The sequence below is a fragment of the Eumetopias jubatus genome, unplaced genomic scaffold (genome assembly GCF_037043125.1).
Source record: "Eumetopias jubatus isolate StellerSeaLion01/CBP00866 unplaced genomic scaffold, mEumJub1_p1.0 scaffold_6, whole genome shotgun sequence".
Taxonomy (NCBI): domain Eukaryota; kingdom Metazoa; phylum Chordata; class Mammalia; order Carnivora; family Otariidae; genus Eumetopias; species Eumetopias jubatus.
In genome coordinates, this window is record NW_028274812.1 from 41,804,869 (window position 1) to 41,825,547 (window position 20,679).

General features: G+C 37.3%; 1 long non-coding RNA gene across 1 annotated transcript in view; it reads right to left on the minus strand.

The window, feature by feature from the left end:
- Positions 1-2,729: 2,729 nt before the first annotated feature.
- LOC148164056 (uncharacterized) overlaps positions 2,730-20,679 on the minus strand; it is a 41,872-nt gene continuing 23,922 nt past the window's right edge. Inside the window, exon 3 of the long non-coding RNA XR_015768310.1 lies at positions 2,730-2,801. This is a non-coding gene — a long non-coding RNA (uncharacterized LOC148164056). The remainder of the gene's footprint in view (positions 2,802-20,679) is intronic.

Consider the following 20,679-nt stretch of genomic DNA (forward strand, 5'->3'; position numbering starts at 1 on the left):
GCTTTTCAGAAAAAAAGGGATGGCAGAGCATCCTGTTCGCATATAATTCTTTTCTATTTGTTTTGAAGTCACCACCCTCGTCTTACTTTAAACTTTCATTTGAGCTCAGTGTTCTCAGGGTAAGTCCTTGGATGAAAGTACTGTAATGGTAAAATCTTAGGACTGGTATTTGTAGAATGGTAGAGTATTACAGCTGAAAAAGAAATCAGCTAGCTTAAGTTCTTATTTTACAGATGAGTTCATTGTAGCCCAAAGACATGATTTTCTGAAGGTAATGCAGTTAGTGAGTAGCAAAGCTGGGACAGAATCAGATTTCCAATCTCCCATTTAAGTGCTTTCTCCAAACATCTCTTCTTGTTAGTTACTGTGCTCACACGAGGGAATCTTTTAAGTTGGGTGCTACACAGGCAAGTTGAAAGAAATGCCTTAAATTCTCAACATCCTTCTATTATCTTAAATAAATGTTAAGAACAATGTGACTGTAGGATGGTTACTACCTAGATATTTATAGTTCTAAACCTCTATAAAAATTTACTGAATTTTCTTGCTAGGGCTAAATAAATTAGTAAGACAAGATTTCATTTAAAGAAGTTTTGTAGGGGAGACTGTCAAAAGAACACGGGGGCTACAGTAGTGTTACAAGCAAGCTGTGGAGCCAGAGAGGCAGTAATTAATCTCATCTGACAGAAGAAGGGGAAGCCTCCCAGAGGAGGTAACATTTGAGATGGTTTGCAAAGAGTGAGTAGAATTTTGATAGGTGGAAAAGAGAAAAGGGCATTATAGATAAAAACAGTGGAATGTGCAACAGCCCAGATAGGAAAGTCTGGGCCCTGGAAAGCCTTCCTGTGTGGCTGAAGTAGGTACTTCTTGGGAAGAGAGGCGAAGAGTTTGACTGTGTGAATGGAATTACTGTAAAGAGTCTGGGATGCCATATACAACATTTTGTCTCTTAATTATAATACCTCTCCACTCCTTCCCCCAATTTTCACCTCCATAAATTGTTTTATTTTTCTTTAGTTCTCATGGGGTATGGCACCATGATGAATACTTCCTGGTATGCACTTACATTAAATTAGAGAAAGCAGAGAGGAGAAGCAGCCTTTAGCTTTCATCTTCATCCCTTTTCTTGGGCATTAATGAAGAGAAATAAGATATACAATTGGGAGATAAAACAGTAGCTTCAACAAAAAGATTAAACTGTCAATCCCTTAACTAATCAAGAAAAGAAACTAACATATTGAGCATCTAGGACAACTACTAAATTTGTTAAGCACTTCAGAATTGCCTAATTTAATTCCCACAAATTACTGCATCAGATCTATAGCTGTAATTATCTCAAGTATAAAGATAAGAAACCTCAGGCACAGGCATTCAGTCACATGGCCAAGGTCACAAACTACCTTGATGTGGAATGGTCTGTCTGGATAGTTTCGTCTGTGCCACAGGCTTCTCAGGAAGCACTAAGGGTGCATACGAGTGGCCCGAAGTACAGCATCTGAGAGCCAGCCGCTGGGATCCTGGGGGGTCCTTTTGTAAAAGAAATAATTGAGAAATTGAAAGAGGAAAAGAGGAAAGCAAGACAGAAAGAGTAATAGAGATAGAAAAGGGAGAAAGAAAAAGGGACAATAAAGATATGCTTTAAAAACATTGGGTTGATTATAAATATTCTTTCTACCAAGATATTAAATATACAAATGCATTACATCTTTCAATATATAATGGGGAAAAAATCCCAGGAAAACATGTGGAAGCTTAAAATATCGATGTACATATATGTATATACCTGTTTTGATGGTTGTTTTACATAGGCTTAAATTATGAAGTAAAGCTCAACAAAAAGAAGACCTTGAAAGTAACGATCACAACCTTTGGTAATAACGTAAATACCTTTTAAAAATTCACCATCTAAAATGCTTTAAAAATATTCCCAACAAAATATCATTTATATTTCAAATCTATTAAAATCCTTTATTTTTCTTAAAAGAATATATTGAATCATTTTAATATGCTCTCATCCATATGTATAATAATGATAATTTATTTCTTAAAACAGTTTTTTCCCTGTGGATTAGCATTGCTAAGTTAGACTTGGCTCCAGAATGCAATAGGAAATACTAGATTTCAGACACTCAGAGGAAATTTTCTGCCCATGCATGGTGGATAAACACACATTATACTATTTACATATATTGTATTTCTTCTCTCTACCACTTGGGAAAACAAAGCCTATAAATTGTATTTATATTGTTAGCAATGGAGTCTTTGTTTAGTGAACCCTATAGAGCATCAGGTGTTTTTTTCCTTGGGTCCTTAAACGGAAACTTAATTGTCCCATGTCACATCTGTTCACATCAATCACATTACATTATTTTCTTTACAATGTGTTCTTCGAGGTGATATGATTGATGTGACTAAATGTGATGGATCAAAAAGGTCTGTTAGGCACTTCAGAAAATTTCAAAATCTCAAGCCTGCAGGCCAAGGAATCTCTGTCTGCATAATTTAGTATAGAGTTAAATTTGGAAGGGCAATACAGTTCATCAGATTAAGAATTTTTGACAGTGATTCTTGACAAACTACTTTTTGATGATAAAGAAAAGTATGAATAATTTGCTAGGGCAGAGTCAAGGTTAGGGAGTCATTACCTTGTTATAAATCACATAAATTCAGGAATGAATCCATGTGGAAAAGGATTTGCAGTTGGAAGACTCTGTTTTGAATCCCAGCTCCTCAAGTTCCAGTTACGTGACCTTGGAGAAATCACTTTAATTCTCTGAACCACAGTTTCTGATCTGTAACATCTATCACAGAGAGTATCGTGAGAATAACAGGAAAGAATGTATCTAACAGAATGCTATAAATTACCAAGTATTATCTCAAGACCACACAGTTTTATTGAAGGTCTGCACTGAGTAGGAATCAAATAATTTTTAAACACAGAAAGAGTAACAGTTAAAGTAATTAGGTCTTTGATGCCCAGGAGCACCTCCAATGTAAAAGGAAGTAAGTGGTGGAGGGGGAGGGGAATGCCTTATGTTCAGAATCCTCATGTATCTAATAACTATTCTGTTTTGACCATCCATACATTGAAGCAGTTGTCAAAAGTCTGAGGGATCACTCTTGGTGAAGATAGTCTCTTGTCAGCTGATATATTCTCCACTTACATTTTCACCAGAGTTGTACTGCCATTATAAACCTTAAACTGGGAAAGTTGTATCACTATTAATAGAACACTCCAAGCGGGATTGTGGCTTGGAATTTTCTCTTTCCTACATTCCATTCTCGCCAAAGACATCTGATGTGAATCTGTCAGTGACTTTGGGTTCCTCCTTGACTTGTTTTCATAGGTGGCCTGCTATAAAATAACCTTTTAGCTGTCTGTAATTTTTAATTATTTTTTAAAAAGATTATTTATTTATTTATTTATTTATTTGAGAGAGAGAAAGGATGAGTGGAGGTGGGGGTGGGCAGGGGCAGAGGGAGAGAGAGAAGCAGACTCCTTGCTCAGGGAGCCCCGATACCCATGACCTGAGCTGAAGGCAAACGTTTAATGGGCTGAGCCAACCAGGCACCCTGTGTAACTGTAATTTTTTAAAGCAAGCTATCCCTGTAAGAAGCATCAGACACATGGGCCTGAGCAGAATAAAGAGCTGCATACTAACTAGAAGTTGGGGCTGGGAGAGAAAAGGTAGTGACTGGACAGTCAAATGTAGGGAGAAGGGCCCTTGCCGAGGAATCAAGACACTTGTATTTGGCAAAGAGGGCCAGCTTTCTACTAAGGTCAAATGTAGTTAAAATTGCCCTTCTTTTTTCAGCTTCAGCTTTGGCAAGGACATTTAAGCTAGAACTTCAAGATCAGGGTGTCAGCATGGTCTGTGCTTCAGTCTCTTCATGGATGACATCTTCTGCAGCTCAACTTCTGTATTGTGAGGTGGTAAATGGACTCCACTACAACTCAGATGTGCAAAGTAAAAGAGCTTTAAGTCTCCTAGGTAGTGAGGGAAAAAAAAAAAAAACCCTCTATAAACCAAATTTAATGCACATCAACTTGAAGCAGTAGGGTCCTATGATTTAATTTTTCTCTTTAGGTAAAAACCCAGTTTATCTTGCATTATTCATAATCTTCCAGGATTCTGCTTCATTTTTGGGTTCCTCCCAAGCGGTACTTTTTTGGGGAAAGGGGTTATTGGACCTTAGGACATGCAACAAATAGAGGGAAACAGGATATCCTTGGCTTCAGCCTGGTCTTTAGGAGTGTTCTGGCTGGTTTATTTCATTTCTGGGCTGTGCCCACTGCTGAAATCCAGTGCTGACAATTATGGCAATGAGCTCGTTCTCTCTTGATCCTCAACTCAGTGAGGACCTGGTATTCTCTCCATATCGACTTGGTCTCAGCTTGGCACTCATTAATGCTGCCTAAATTCCTAAAATCCAGTCAGAGTGGTCTGTTCTTCAATCTCCAGCTTTGAGAACCCTCATCCTTACACAGCAGCCACTCCTTACAAGCTCCCAGCTAGAATTCAGAATTGCCGCCAAGTTTACTTGGCATGGCCTGCCTCTGGTTCTGAGAGATGGGTCTCCTTTCAGAGTTCCAAAGATAGAGAAGAAAGAAGTCTCCTGCATTTGAAATTTACCCTAACTTGTCCTCTCTGGAAAGGAGATTAGAGGAGGTGGATCAGATTACTACCCACACTTCCTTTCCCTCTCTTCTTTCCCCGCCCCCCCCCCCACCATATCCAAAGGGAAGGGCTTTCCTTTTACTTCCTCTATATCATATTCTCCTTCTACAACAGGACTGCAAGACATCCTAGCTATTATAAGTAGAAGGAATTCTTTTTTCTACTCTGGGGGAGAAATCCTATGATCTGGTCTATCAGATTGGAGGATTTGGGTTATTAAAAGTGCAACTAATATTTGTTAGATTATTATTCATTATTTGCATTATTTAGACCATTTAAATAAAAATGAGCTGAGCCAAAAAGTAAAATATGAACACCTTCTCCCTCCACAGTTTTTTTTTATTTGCTATTAATTACTTTGCTTTATTTTTCTTAGAGTTCTAGGTACTTCTTTGTAATTCAACCGTGTTGTCAATCTAAGTTTCATCAGGAAAAAAGAAATCACTTTCAGTATTTACAATAAAGGGAATTTAATGTGTGGAATTGGAATGCAGGCAGAAGCTGAGAAGCTAATAGAGTGCAGTAGAGTAACTGAAAAATTTAGCAACAGCAGAAAGTTACGAGCACCTTTATGCTAAAGAGAAAAAAGAGGGTGGTGTTGCTGTACCCCAGGGTCTGAAGCCATGGCTTCCACATCCAAAAAGAGCTGGAACCAAAAAGGAAACACCAATATTGCTAAAGAAGCTGCCCAAGATAGAGAAGGAGGAAAATAAATCATCTGATTTTTCCTCCTTTCCTCTCTTTCAACTGTCTCCAGTGGCTTCAGTCATTTGCTTGTTACAATGGTCTGAATGTTTGTGTCCCTGCACCACTCATACGTTAAAATCCTAGCGATCTCTGATAGCACTGGGGGGAAGGGGAGCCTTTGGGAAGTGATTAAGCCATGGGGCTGGAGCCCTCAAGAATGAAGTTAATGTCCTTATAAAATAAGTCCAAGAGAGAGCTCTTGTCCCTTCCACCATGTAAGGATAGAGCGAGAAATCTGTGACCCCAAAGAGGGCCCTCACCCAACCATGCTGACACCCTGATCTTGAAGTTCTAGCCTCCAGAACTATGAGAAATAAATTTCTGTTGTCTATAAGCCACCCAGTCTGTGTTTTCTTGCTATAGCAGCTTGAATAGACTAAGACACATGGTAACATAGAGGCCTGGGAAAGTCAATCTTCAGGGGCCATCCCTCTTGAAACACAGAGTAGAGCAGGGGAAAGGCAAAGAATGCATCAGAGAGCAAGCAGGACCAGGAATGGCACAAACCAGTTTTCTAAAATTCCTCTCAGCATTTTCTAATGCACTAGGGGCTCTAGTCATTTCATCTTTGGGAAGCAGTTTCTCCTGGGGGTTTCTGAAGTCTTTTACCAGCTCTAACTGGATTGGATATCTATGAGGCTTGGCTCCAGTGGTGAATTCTGGAATCACCCTTCACCTGAGGATTCCCTTTGTCTCTGTCCTGAGCTGGATTTTCTATTTTCTATAACCCCATGTTTCTCTTTCTAGGTTTATCTGTTCAATTGTTCAAATATATTTTCTAGTAGCTTTCTAAGAAATGGTACCCAGGAAGCACATTTTGAGGTCTTTCATGCTGGAAAATATCTAAATATTTTTATTCTATTCTCATGCTTGATTGATAGTTTGACTATGTATGGAATTCTAGGTAATAATTCCATACATACCACAATATGTGCCAATTTTCCATTAGAATTTTGAATGCGTTATTCCATTGCCTTTTATCTTCCACTGGCTATTGAGAAGGCTAAAGCCATTCTTTTTCTCGGGTGTGTGTGTGATTTTGATTGCTGTAATAGGTAATACGTGCATGGTCCAAAATTCAGAGGCAACAAAATGCTAACAGCAAATGAAAGATGACTTTAGCTACCTCCATTTTGACCTCAGTCTGTACTTTCTAATTGATTAAGTTCCTTCGTTCCAGCTTATCTCTTAACTCAGGCAAAAGACTCAGCAGGCAAAGCATCCCCTGATGGAACCAAAACTACCCCTTCAAGCAATAAGGAATTTCTGGAGCCAACGAGACCCTGCAGGACTGGGATGCCTGGGTGGCTCAGTCAGTTAAGTGTCTGCCTTCAGCTCAGGTCATGATCCTAGTGTCCTGGGATTGAGCCCTGCATCGGGCTCCCTGCTCAGCAGGAACCCTGCTTCTCCCTCTGCCTGCCGCTCCCCCTGCTTGTGTGTGCTTGCTCTCTCTCTGATAAAGAAAAAATAAAATCTTTTAAAAAAAGATAGTGTATGATTGATTCCAAGACAATGATCGACCTGATCTTTACCGCCTACCAGCATGTACCAAACGAACTTTGTCTCATATTTTCCTTACTTTATAAACCTAGAAGTATTTTCGGCACTTTGGAGACAGTTTTTGAGACATTAGTCTGCTATCTTCCTGGTGTTCACTTCACTGAAATAAATTCCTTTCTTGTTTCACCAACACTTGTCTCTCTGCCTTTGGATTTTGTCAGCGGCAAGTGACTGAACTTTGTTTGGGAACCCCAGAGCCAGGTCTCCTGCATCCATGTGCCCTGGTTACGAAAAGTAAGTCTTTCTCACATTCCTTTCCCCAAGTCAACTGGTTTCCTACCCTCAGAGTTGCAAGCACTATTACCAGCTTCTTATAATATCCAACTCCTGAAGATATTCTATTTACATGTATATTTACATATCAGTTTATCAACATAAATCCTCTCATTTGCACAGATTGTGTGAGTATGTGTTTTAGGCATCGCACTCTGCAGGAATCAGACATCTTTTGCTAAGATGTTGGTTAAAAGTGAGGCACTGAGTTTTAATATAATGATTCATGTTAACCTAGGTCATTTATTCATTGACATATCATTCAATCTCTGTCATACATTATAAGTATTATAGATCTTATCAAAAAAGCAATGGTTCCATTATTTTCTAAGATGTTATCTGTTCACTGTGGAGAGACTTTTATACATGGCCAAGAAAGAATTTAACTCACTCACCCTTTCAGGCAGCTTCTAGAAAGATGGTTAAGTAAAAGTTTTGACAATTCCAGTATGTGGGTTTTTTTCCCCAGATCACCAACAATTCTCTGAAAGCAGTTGGGTTTTCTACAGTTTAACTCAATTCTAACACTATCTGCCTGGAAATAGCATCAGATCCCACAATTAAGGGCTCAGACCTCACCCTTCCTCAGGCCTACCCACCCCCACTTCAGATGCCAATCACAAGTCCTGGTTATCACCTGTGCTTCTGACCAAGGATCTGGGCTATAGAATGGAGGGTCCAAAGAACCCCTTCTTGGGCTTGATTAATTTGCTAGAGCAGTTCAGAGAACTCAGAGAAACATTTTTTCTTACTAGATTACCAGTTTTATCTAAAAACAATATAATTCAGAAATAGCTAGATGGAAGAGATGTATAATACAAGGTAGGGAAGGGGTGCACATCTTCCATGATCTCTCTGGGCATGCCACTCTCCTTGCATTTATATGTCCTCATGTCTTCACCAAACTGAAAGCTCTTTAAACCCTGTCCTTTTGTGCTTTATGAAGGCTTCACTATCTAGGCATGATTGATCAAATAATTGGCCATTGATGATTGATTCAACCTTCAGATCCTCTCCCCTTATGGGGGGTGTGGGAAGTGGGAGGCATGGGGGTTTGGGGGAGGGGGGCGCTGAAAGTTCCAACCCTCTAATCACATGATTGGCTCCACTGGCAACCAGGGCCATACTTTAGAAGCTTTCCAAAAGTCAGCTCATTAACAGAAAAAAGGACACCTTGGGCTTTCTATCCTGGAAATTCCAAGGGTTTTAGAAGCTCTGTGCTAGAAACAGAGGAATATCGAATATATATTTCAAATCATGAGAACAAAAAAAGTGATGATGGTATAGAATTGTATATGAGAAAGGATTTTCCTTCGAAATTTAAAGACATTGCTCCATTCTTGATGTTTAGATGTCTAAACCCATTTTTAACTTTTCGTGCTTTGTATGTGAACATGTTTTATTCTTAAGAAGATCTTAGGATCTTCTCTTTTCTCCAGTGTTGTGGAATTTCAAGGAATGTACCTTGACATAGTGCCTTCATCCATTCCATCAGCCAGTGTATGAACGCTTTTAATCTAGAAACTCTTCAGTTCTGGGTTTTTTTTTTCTTGAATTATTTGATTTTGATTTTTTTCTTTCTGCTTCTTTTCTCACCTTTTCAAACTTCTTGTTTTCAGATACTGGATTCTCTGGATTAGACTTCTATTTTTTTTTAATATTTTCTTCATCAATTTATTTTTTTGTTCTACCTTCTAAGAATGGCTTCAATGTTATTTTTTGGTTCTGATGAGGTTTTTTTTTTTTTAATTTACTGTCATATTTCTAATTCCCAGAGCTCTTTTTGCTGTCTGAATATTTGTTTATAATAGAATCCTGTCCTGTTTTGTGTCTGCAATATTATCTCTTTTCTCTCACAGGAGATTTATGAGAGTATTTGGGGGGAGGAAGGGTATTTTTCCTCTGTTTGCTATAAACTGGGTTTTTTTTGTTTGCTTGTTTTAGGTCTTTCCTATTAGAAGCCTTTCCTATTAGAGGCATTTCCCAGATTCTTGGTCAGGCAAATGAGTAGGGGATTAGAAAGCTGACTGGAAACAGCACATGGTTGGGCCTATGAACTCTGTAAGTCTATAAATGTTGAGATATTTGTTGTAGGGATTAGACTTAAATAAGTGTGGGAGGAGCTATAGAAATAGACTATAAGGGGGTCCTGGAAGTGAAGGACTGGCAGATCACTGAAGTCTCTAGCAAGTTCTTCTTCAGCACTGTGAAACACAGACAAGTTGGGATTTGTAGGGGAATCTAGGAAACCAGGTATGTCCAGCCATCAGAATAAGACTACAAAACAGGAGCTCAGGAAGAGGTCTGTGGTAAACTAGTATTTCTGGACTGTTTCTGTAGGTTTGTTGCCAGGTGTCTGGTAGTAAGCCTGGGAATGCTATTTGTTACTAGGGCCTACAGTTGAGAAGAAGTGCTAGACATGGAGTTGAGAGGGGGAGACAAGCTGGAACCTGTAGAGGCTGCTTTTGGGCAATAGGCTTGAGCAATGGAAACTTGAGCAGGGCAAAAGGCCCACAGTGATTACCAAGCTTAATGCAAACAAGCTCATTAAACAACCCACCTGGAAATAGCCATAAGCTCTAACTGACCAATTACAACCAGGCACAGGTAATCTTAGGAACTACCAAAAAAAGGAAAATTCCATATGTCTCCAATCTTCCTCATTCTGTCTTATAACTGTGGCTCCTCACCACTGCCTCCTGACAGTCAGTCCCTCCTTTGCTGTCCTGCTGGCTGCTTACTTGTGATATATTCAATAAACTTCAATCTCTTCTGTTCTGCCTTGGGTGAATTCTTTCACAGCCCATGCTGCCAGGCCCCTCCCCCCAGTTGCAATGCCCCCCATTGGGTGCCCCGCCATCTGATCAGAGCACCCCACAGAACCTATTAGGAACTTTTCACTTTCTGGCATGATATTTAGCTCTGATTATTTAGAGAGGAATGACCACTGCTTAACTTTTGTCCTCAAATTTCATGCAAGTTTTCTCCTGGCCAGTTCTAACTGAGAACCATACAGAGAAGGGGAAATGTAACTCCCAACTTAGCCAAGCTGGCAATAGAAGAACATAACATAAGGACTGTGAATTTAATTATAGGATGCGTCTGAGAAGTTTGATCTCTCTTTTGGGGCTGGTCCAGTTCCTAGAGAAGACTCTATCCATTTCTGGCAGAAAGGGTGACTTCCTAGGTGTCTGTGTCTGGTTGCTAAGGGAGGGAGAAGCTAAAGTAATGGCCTTAGCCTTGAGTGTACAAGTATTTATGTAACATCTTTGTTTTGAGTATGTTTTTCCTGCCACAACATTGGTTTCCAAGTCTAGAGTCCTGTTTATTTCTTCAGAGAATATATTCCCAAGTCGTAGCTGGGATCATCTCCATTTTTAGTGGCATCTGTGATTGCTGATTTGTGAACTTTGGGGCAATTCTGTCACTTAAACCAGGTTCTCCTCTTGGCTCTTAGCTTCCTCCTCTTCTAGTTTAAGATTAGTTTTTCTCAGGTCTGCTGAGTCATTTCCTGCTTATCTATTTGCTTTCTAGCTTATAAAATTATATAGCTGTTATTTTTGCATCTATTCTCCCTTTTGTGAGTTTATACTCTTAAAAATTCTTCATTATCGGGGCGCCTGGGTGGCTCAGTCGTTAAGCGTCTGCCTTCGGCTCGGGTCATGATCCCGGGGTCCCGGGATCGAGTCCCACATCGGGCTCCCTGCTCGGTGGGAAGCCTGCTTCTCCCTCTCCCACTCCCCCTTCTTGTGTTCCCCTCTCTCACTGTGTCTCTATCTGTCAAATAAATAAATAAAATCTTTAAAAAAAAAAATTCTTCATTATCACTTTAGTATGGTTTAAAAAAGGAACAGAAATAAAATCATGTGTTCAGTGTGTGATCTTTGATTAGGAATTCATACAAATTTGTTTTATCTATTTGGAAGTAAAAGTGATTGGATTAAAAAATTCATATGGTCCATGGTGGGAGTATTCAGATAGAAAGTGAAAGCTTGACCACATATTCTGGATTTTTTTTCTCACCACCTACTCTGCCTATGGAATAATAAAACAACCAGATCTGTGAGTTGACCAATTTAAGAAAATATATCCGAAGCCACTGTTTGTAACAGAATCTCATTTATTTCTTTATTCAACATGTATATTTTAAGCAACTATAATATTTCAGGCACTGTTTTAGGTTATGAAAATACAGCAATAACAATGAGGAAAAACAGGAAAAATCTTGCTCTTATATATTTTATATTCTAGTAAGCAGAGACAGATAATAAGAAAAATAAACTGATTGCTACAAAGAAAAATAAAGCAGGTTAAGAGGACAGGGGAATGGGTTTTTGCTGTTTTACATAGAGTGAACAGGGACGGCCCCTATGGGAGGTCACATTTGAGCAGAAAGCTGAAGAAAGTAAGAGAAGTGGGGAAAGAGAGTTCCAGGAAGATGGATCAGGGCTGCAGGACACAAGAATGTTAGATTGGTCCAAAGAGTCTCTCAGATAAATTACATTGGTAAGGTTGTGATTGTTGGTGGGTTTGAGGGGGGAGGTTTCTTAATAGGATCACTTGTCCGTTCCTTCTTCAGGCACACCTATGCCCTCATAGGTGCAGGACTGTCCAGAGCATGAGAATTTAGGTTAAGAATTCATTCTTCTTAGTGTTAGGCAAGAGCTGGGTAAGGAAGCAATGACAGAAGAGATGGCCCATGTCTCTTCAAGGCTTGGTGTGAAATCCAGTATTTCAAGCAAATTTGTGAGTTCTGTTGAGGAGGGCTATGTTTCCAATGGCCTATGGCCTAGAAGGAAACAAGCTAAACCCAGGCCAGAAGCAAACCACTGGGCTGATTTGTTCACTGTCCCTGTGGTTGAAAGAGACCAGAGAGCAAAAATGCCCTTTCTTCTGCCTCAAAAGAGAGGAAACATTAAAACAAACAAAAAACCTGGCTTATCAGAAAAGATGAAGAAACCAAAAAACTGCTGTACCTTTTATCAGTTATTAGTTTTTTCCTATTTGAGGGAGCCTAACAGATTGCTGAACAGCCAAGGAAAATCAAACATGAGCAAAGGGGAAGTGCTAATCACTTAAGTAGATTCAGTCACCACAAAGGTAAAGACCAAGCTAAAACCTGATGGCTCTCATTGGACTAAAAGTAATGGAAGAGACAGAATTAACCTTTATTTTTTAAAATTTATTTTAATTTTTTATGTATTTTTAAAATTTAAATTCAATTAATTAACATATAGGGTATTATTAATTTCAGAGGTAGAGTTCAGTGATTCATCAGTATTATATATAACACCCAGTGTTCATTACATCAAGTGCCCTCCTTAATGTTCATCACCCAGTTACCCCATCCCTCTACCCCCCTCCCCTCTAGCAACCCTCAGTTTGTTTCCTATGATTAAGAGTATCTTTGGTTTAAGAAACAAAACAGAGGATCATAGGGGAAGGGAGGGAAAAAATAAAACAAGATCAAAACAGAGAGGGAGACAAACCAGAATTAACCTTTAAAAGCAAAGGCTTCCAGGGACAAAATGATAGGACACACACAAAAAACTTCTTAGAATTATGAATCATGATTTTTAAAAAAAAGTCTCACTAGGGATGCCTGGGTGGCTCAGTCGGTTAAGCGTCTGCCTTCGGCTCAGGTCATGATCTCAGGGTCCTGGGATCAAGTCCCGCTTCAGGCTCCTTGCTCAGTGGGGAACCTGCATTCTCCCTCTGCTTGCCACATCCCCTGCTTGTGCTCTCTCTCTCTTCTCTCTCTCTCTGACAAATAAAATCTTAAAAAAAAAAGTCTCACTAGACTAACTGAAAAAAATAATGGTTCCTGCTGATAAGTAAATTAGTAGTTTGGGACATTAAGTAAAACAAAATAAAAAAAACAAAAACAAAAACAAAAAAACAAAACAAAACAAAAAACTGTAGCATGAAAAAACCAAAAGCAAAAACACAAAGAGAGATAGAAATCATGAGGAAAAGAGAAAAGGCTTGGAGGATAGTTCCAGAAGTGAGAATATAATAAAATCGGAATTTCAGAAAGAGAAAAAAGAATAAATGTGGAAGTAATAAACAGAAAATTAAATAAAATTTTCTTTGCTGATGAAAGACTATATTAGACTCACTGTTTCTCAAATACGATTCATTAAAAAGATCATGGCATGATGATATTTCTGCATTTTAAGGATAAAGGAAGCTCTTTCCAGAAAGAAAAAACAAATTAACAGCAGATTAACAACTAGTATCAGACTTCTCATCTGTAATATTAGAAATTAGCATACAGAACAATAATGACAACAGTCTATTGAGAGAGGAAAAGAAGCCATCGATTCTCCAGTTTAGCCATTTACCTTTGAGAGAAAATGAAGGGCATTTTGAGCTGGTAAGGATTCAGAAAGCATAACAGTTTTATACCCTAACAAAAATACTTTAGGAAGTATTCTAGCAAGTGATAATTAAATTACAAGAGAGCTTTCAAAGTAGGGAAAGACAAAGAAAAAAATAAGTGGGGAGTGATGAATCTTACATAGGTTACAAATCTTAAGGAATTAGTAATATTGCTTAGGAATTTGTAATAGAATCATGAAGTAAGAATTTTTGAAACAGAGGAGATAAATTGTGAAAGAAACTCCAGTCATAACCTGCAACCCAGAAGGTTAAATTAGAGCAAAACAAAGTTGTGAATGGAGTAGGATGAGTGGAGGAGTAAAATATGCTAAAGGTTTTATTTAGAGCAATGGCTAAACTGAGTGAATATAAAATAATTTTTAAATTTTCATCTTGTTTTTTTTAAGATTTTTAATTTATTTGAGAGAGACAGAGAGAGAATGAGCAGTGCAGGGCAGAGGGAGAGAGAGAAAGTGAGAAGCAGACTCCCTGGTGAGCAGGATTCAGGGCTCGATCCCAGGACTCTGGGATGATGACCTGAGCCAAAGGCAGACACTAAACTGACTGAGTCACCCAGGTGCCCCTAAATTTTCATCTTATTATGGTGGAAGTTGCCAAGTAAGGTGAAAGGGAGAACTGATATTTTATTTTAATATAATAATAGAGATATGTAGTTTAATTATGCTTGTTAGGAACAGGAAGGTAAAAAGCAGTAGATCTGGTAGGTATAGTAGACCTTATTTGTTAAGAAAGAAGAAAAAAGGTAATGAAAAGATAACTGCTCGTGTCAGAGGAAAGGAAAGGAAATTAGGGGAAAATAGTTAAATAGTGAACCTAAAATAAGGCAAAGTAATAAAAAAGTGACCTGTGAAACTTATGTGAACTACTGACTTTCACAATTAAAAACGGAATTGTCAGTTTGGGTGAAAAAAAAATTAGCTAAACTTACTTCAAACAGAGTTGGGAAAATATTGAAAACAAGGGTCCAGGCAAATTATACCAGGCAAATGAAAAACCAAAAGAAAGCAAATGTGACAAAATTGAAACAAGACCAAGTGAAAATTCTAGGCAAATGCATTAAACTACATAATGATAAAGCAAACAAAACCATATGCACTAAATAATATTATCAATGAAATATACAAAGCAAAAACCAGAAATAAGAATAATTTTTAAAATTGAGTTGACAGAACTGGGTGTATATAAACTACTTAAATAATATAAGAAGCTCCTCTCTTCAGTAAATTTATATGTAGAAACTTATACTCAACAGGACTACACATTATATTGGCAACATTTGTAAAATTGATCATTTACTTTGTTGAAAAAGAAAACGATGTATTTTTTATTTTCATAGACCACATTTTTAAAATTATAATTGTAAAAAGCTTAGCTACTTTTAAATCAATAAAAACTCTCCAAAATATCCATTTGATAAAAAAAGGAAATCAAATTATCATTGACTACATAGAAATTATTGAAAGAGATTATACTGTGGGGATTAGCTAAAACTGCTTTCATGAGATAAATATTTTTATTTTTATTTTAAAAAAGAGAAAAGTGTCTTAATTTGTGTTCACCCAAAAGCAGAGCCCAAGGCAAGGTCTTGGGGGCAAAGAGTTTATTTGGCAGAAAGCAGGAGTGGGGTAGAATGGAGAGCAAGACGAGGAAAGAGGTGGAGAGGACAGATATAAATAAGGTATGTAATTATGGTTGCTGTTGTCAGAAATGGGGCTCACATGGCCTCCTGAAAGACATTCACCCTTCCCTACCCTGCAGTTCTCAACATAAATAGTTTTATTTAAAATTCAAGTGGCAGAATAAAAAACCAGGAATAAATAATAAAAATATGAAAAAGAACAATGATGGAGAAATTGCTCTACTAGATATTAATCTTGGCTATAAAGTCACTGTAACCAAACCAGTAAGGTATTGGCATGAGAAGAAATAACTAGGAAGTATAACAGAATAAAGCATTCAGAAACAGATTTAAGTATATACAGAAAATTAATGTAATAGTGATATATTAATTAAATGAGTAAAGGATTATTAAGTTAATAAGTGGTGTTAATGGGTTATCCATCTGAAAGAAAAAAAAAACCAGAATAAGACCTCTCTTTCATCCCACATGTAAAACTAAATCAAATATTAAGGTCTAAATGTTAAAACAAAGATAAATGTTAAAAATATTAGATGAAATTATAGAAGAAAATTTATATATAAAGTGGCCAGGAGGCTCTCTCTAAGTAAGACACAAAGTAAAAGTGGACATATTTGTCTACTTAAAATTAAAAGCACATTTTATAGCAAATTATATCCCAATAAATTCCAAAAGATAAAATTAAGGAAAATATTAGTAGTAATAATTATAATAGCAACTAACATTTAATTAGTACTCCTCATGGAGCAGGAACTGTTCTGCTTTACATATATTAAATCATTTAATTCTCACAATTACTCTTTGCAGTAGGCATGTCATTTAACTCCACGCTATATATGATTTAGAGAATTAATCCTCCTAACATAAAAAGATCTCTAAATTTGTTAAGAAAAAATACAGACCATCCAATAAGAAAAAAAAAAAGGGTACCATCTATGAATGGAAAAACAACTAAGAGGAAATCCAAATGATCAATAAATACATGAAAGGATGCTGAATCTCACTATTAGTCAAGGAAATGGAAATTAAAGCAAGAATGAGATAGCATTTTTCATTTATCAAATTGGTAAAACTCTAAAAGAGAGACATCTAGCTTGGTGAGGATATAAGGAAAGAGTTATATTCATACATACAATCATTGAGTTATTGTCATACATTCGATCATTAGTAAGAATGCTAATTTCCTACTTTTTGGAAAGTAAACTTGGAAAATCTATTTAAATTAGAAACATCCATACACCACAGGGAACCTACTATATAGAAATAAAGGCATGAGTATAGCAGACTACCTATAAGAGATACTTACTACAGAGAGGGTAAAAACTGGAAACAACCTAAATAGGATCCATAGAGTTATGGTTGAATAAACTCTGTTTTCATAATATGGAATTTTGTGACATTATAAGAAGAGGGGACACGATATATTTATCTGGAAGGATGTTCATGTGTAATGTGCAAGGAAGTGACAAATTCAAATTCTAGAGTAATGTATGTAATATGGTTTAGCCTGGTGATGGGTATTAAAGAGGGCATGTACTGCATGGAGCACTGGGTGTTATACGCAAACAACGAATCATGGAACACTACATCAAAAATAATGATGTAATGTATGGTGATTAACATAATTAAAAAAACCTCCTAAATATGTGTATATATGTTTTTATGACATGAAGAATATACACCCTACTGTTAATAATAGTTCCCTGGGGGACAGAGGAGCAGTGTGATAATTAACACTACCTTTATCTCTTTATTAGTTTACCAATCACAATTGGCATGCAATTCTTTTGTCATTACATGTTCACATATTCTATTAAAAATTATTAAATTGCTATTTTGGTAAAAACACTTAAAAATATGTTAAATCAGAGAAGGCTGCCAGTGCTTGCAAAATTAATTCAACTAGACACACACAGTGAGATGTGTACTTTTTTCCCTAATAAACTTCATTTTTTTAGGAGAGTTTTAGATTTACAGAAAAATCACAGTTGGTGCAGAGAATTACCATACTTTTCACCCAGTTTCCCCTATTATCAACATCTTAAATTAGTATGATACATTACAATTAATGAACCAATACTGATGCATTACTATTAACCAGTCTATACAAATATATAAAGTCTTCATTCAGATTTCCTTAGTTTTACCAAGTGTCCTTTAACTGTTCCAAGGTCTCATTCAGAATACCACATTACATTTAGCTGTGACAGTTCTGAAGAGTATAGGTTAAGCATTGTGTAGGATGTCTCTCAGTTGTGGTTTTTCTGATATTTTTCTCACTATTTAGACTGGCATTATGGGTTTTGAGAGGAAGATGACAGACGTAAAGTGTTGTTTTCATTGCCTCATATCAAGGGTACATATTGTCAATATGACTGAAACTATTGATGTTGACCTTGATTGCCTGGCTGAGTTATTTTTGTCAGGTTTCTTCACTGTAAAGTTAGTCTTTTTCTTCTCTCTTTCCATACTGTAATTTGTGAAAGGAAGTCACTATCTATGCACAGCCTACACTTAGGGAGTGGGAGTTATACTCCATCTCCTTGAAGACAGAGTATCAACATAAATTATTTGTAATTCTTCTGTATGAGAGATTGAGAGATTTGTCTCTTCTCTCCCATTTACTTATTTAATCATTAGTTTATATTAGTAGGACTTATGGGCATTTATTTTATGCTGGGTTTTAATCTAATGCTACTTTATTTTTTTGTTTGAATTGTGCCAGTTTTGCTCATTGGTAGCTCTTTCAGTGGTGTCCATGTTTCCTTGACATATCCCCATCATCATGAGGAGTTGTTTTATTTTGAGCACTTCCTTACTTTTTGACACTACAAGATGATCCAGTTAATGTTTTGCCTGCACCAGTCCTAGAATCAGCTATTTATCCAAGGATCCTTTCTTTTTTTTTAAACTGGAGAATGATCTTAGAAACCAGATTTACATGCTAGATAAGCTCTTTGCTTTTAAAATGTCATTGCTTCTAGGTCCTCTCAGCTGATAGAGGAAGGAAATACATATGTATATACTAACCTGTGTATATACACATATCTATAAATATTTTTATATGTAACCATCTATATCCATATTAGACTAAACATGAGTTCATACTGATGTCTCCAACTTTAATGCTCCACCACAAAATCCTTCTATCCTCTTCTACTTGTTTATTTGTAAACCTCACTCCAACAGTGAGACACCTGGCTCCTACTATCTGCCATCTTATTTTTTTAAGTCCAGCACACATGGATAGCAGTATTAGAATTGCTAACTTACACTTCTGTGGAGAAAAAAAAAATTATCAACTAGAATATTGTGCTTACGTACAATTTCTCTTGCCTTTAATCTAATACACTCCAGATAGTTCTACAGTTATTAGGTCAGCACATTTTCACCTCATCCTCTACACTTGTTTTTCAGTTTGTTAATTTTTGTTTATTTGTTTGTTTATCATATTTCTTTAGATCTACACTTGCATGGGGTCAATGTTTGGAGAATTTCAGCCACAAGTTGGGTAGTTTCTGTACAGTTCTAGGGCTTGTCAAAAATAGAGATACTTCCCATTTGGGGATTGGTCTGCTTGTTGAAACTGTTATATCACAAAGAGAAAAATAATAAGTCTTCAAAATACAGGCATCAGCCAAAATTTTCATTGTTCCTTTCTTCTATCTCAAACATAGTGACAAGCAATATCAAGATATTACCTGCACTGTTTTTGCCTTCTGCTTGAAGGTTGGATTCTTTAATTTTCCATGGTTTGGAATTTCAGAGATGGGAGTGAATGACAAAAGGCTTGTTCAACACCTATCGGAGAGTCTCCACCAGCAGGACTGGGTTAATGTCAAAAGGGATAAAGGTGTTCCAATCTCTTTTATTACCTTCCCCAGGGAAGAAGGCATGGGCCCATGGTGAGACCTACTCATAATCCTCATGCCAAATTTGGGGCACTGAGGCCAAGCTTTTCTTTATCCTTCATAAAAACAGAAAACAAAACAAAACAAAACAAAACCGAACTGATGCCTAAAGAAAGGTGCTTTGAGCTGAGGACTTACACATTGCAAGAAACTCTTCCCCAGCAGAGTTAGTACCTTATTTTCTAGGAAGGAGCAGTGGATCTTGACAATTCTTTGAGTAAGAACAACAGACAAAAATCATAATCCATTAATCTTACCTACCTCGCATATGGAGGGAAAAAAATTATTACATGGTGGTGGGAGATATTTTGAGTTCCCCAAATGAGATTTTCTGAAGGTCTCCCATAACGCATTCATCTCTCCACACCAAAAAACCCCACAAAATATTGTCAGAGTCACAAACAGCTTTGTGGATGAACTCATCCACATGTTGAAAAGTTCCTGGGTTTTAACTTCCACATTTAGGGAGTCCCATGGAACTGCACAATAGGATGGTTTGGAAATCTGTCTAGCCTATCTAGGTGTTTCTGGGAACACTCTCTTAGAATGGTTACTAATGCTCTCATCAGTCTGAAAATAGTCCTGTAAGTACCATATTTTGAAGTGACTTAGATTATTCCATGAGAAGGTCATTTTCTAGGCAAATCCCTATGGAAGTGGTAATTTTATTTCAACACCTACAGAGATAATCCTGGTAAAGCCTCAGTATAGGTCATCCCCAGGAGAATTATCTCTTCAGATGATGAAGGAAAGATTACTCCATGTGTGACCTGTCAGGGTTGTTACCATGGTGATCATCAGATATATTTGTCCACAGACTGACCCTATTAGTGCCCTATTGGGACCATTTCTACATTTCCGTGACATGCATTTCTCTTCAAGATGACCATGAATTTTAACTGATAATCTGTACCCCTAGGGTTTACATCCATCACCCTATTATGCCCCTAGAGCAACAATGAAGAAGCCTGATATGACTTTCTCAGGTAGCAACCCAGATTCAGCAATAGGATTTGTATTTATCAGTTTTGTCAAATATATATGTTATGTGTTAAATGAATTATAATACATAATACACAATTTATCTATCATCTCTCTTTGTAGACAGATTTCATCCTTTTGTACTATACATGGGCAGACACTAGGTGTTCCTAGAAGCCCTCAGTCAAATTTTCCCTTTATAAATCTGAAACAATCCGACACACTATTTTTTTTCCCTCACTTAAGAAAAACATGCAGACAAAGGTGACTTGCTTTGGGGAGCCTGGGTGGCTCAGTGGTTAAGCGTCTGCCTTCGGCTCAGGTCATGATCCCAGGGTCCTGGGATCGAGCCCCGCATCGGGCTCCCTGCTCGGCGGGAAGCCTGCTTCTCCCTCTCTCAATACCCCCTGCTTGTGTTCCCTCTCTCACTGCGTCTCTCTCTGTCAAAAAAAAAAAAAAAAGATTAAAAAAAAAGTGATTTGCTTTT